The sequence below is a fragment of the Gavialis gangeticus genome, unplaced genomic scaffold (assembly GCF_001723915.1).
Source record: "Gavialis gangeticus isolate Ggan-Ray unplaced genomic scaffold, GavGan_comp1, whole genome shotgun sequence".
NCBI classification, from domain to species: Eukaryota; Metazoa; Chordata; order Crocodylia; family Gavialidae; genus Gavialis; species Gavialis gangeticus.
In genome coordinates, this window is record NW_017729025.1 from 140,707,784 (window position 1) to 140,708,866 (window position 1,083).

The following is a 1,083-nucleotide window of genomic DNA, read 5'->3' on the forward strand; positions in this document are numbered from 1 at the left end:
GACCTGCTTGAAATGCATCTGTGGATGCATGACAAGGTATGGTTGGCCTTCCTAACTGCCTGCCCACACTGCCGACCCATGTTCATCTTGGAGTCAGTGATGACTCCAAGATCCTTTTCCGCCTCCGTGCTGACAAGAGGGGAGTTCCCCAACCTGTAGGTATGATGCCGGTTGTTCCTCCCCAGGTGCATCACCTTGCACTTGTCTGTGTTGAAACCCATCCTATTCTCATCCGCCCACCCTTGTAACCTGTCTAGGTCAAATTGTAGCCTGTTGCTTCCTTCCAGTGTGCCCACGTCCTTCCAGGCTGAGAAGGACCCATCCACTACCACCCTCTGGGTGCGGCCCTCCAGCCAGTTGGCGACCCATTTGACTGTGTAGGTGTCTACGCCACAGCCCCCCAGTTTATGTGTATATGTGCAGACAAGGTTCTTTGGGTAGATGGGATTTTTTTTTATTAGACCGACTAAATAGCTGGAAAAATTGTTCTTTGCCAGCTTTGGGGCACAAACACCCTTCTTCAGACATAAGGAAAGTCTCCTGAATGCCTGAAGAAGGGTGTTTGTGCCCTAAAACTTGCAACGAACAATTTTTCTGCCTATGTCCTTAGACCAACACAACTACAACCAACAACCCCTAAAGCATGAGTATGTGTGTTATAAGCTTCTGTATGATAGTTGGTTGCAGGTGGATTAGGGCTGGAGATCTAGGATCATATTACATCCAACTGTAGCCCTTTAGCTGCTATATCTAGTCTGAAAATTGTTTTTTGCTTGTAAATGTCATGTTTGTTTCTCAGAAATACTAAGTCACACTGAGAATTTGCATTGTCTTCCCACAAAACACTGACACAATAATTGAGGATATGGCACTGGAATCCTTGAGAGCCTTGGAAGGGTCACAGTGGTAGAAAAAACAGAAATAAAAAACTAACTTATCCAGTATAGAAACTAAAGCAAGAAACAAAGGCTTGGAAGCCACCTTACTCAGCAAAAACCTCTGCAGAGAATAATAGGCAAGGAAGGGTCATTCCAGCTAGGCATATTTGAGTAAAAAAAAAAAAAAAAAAAAAAAAAAAAAAAA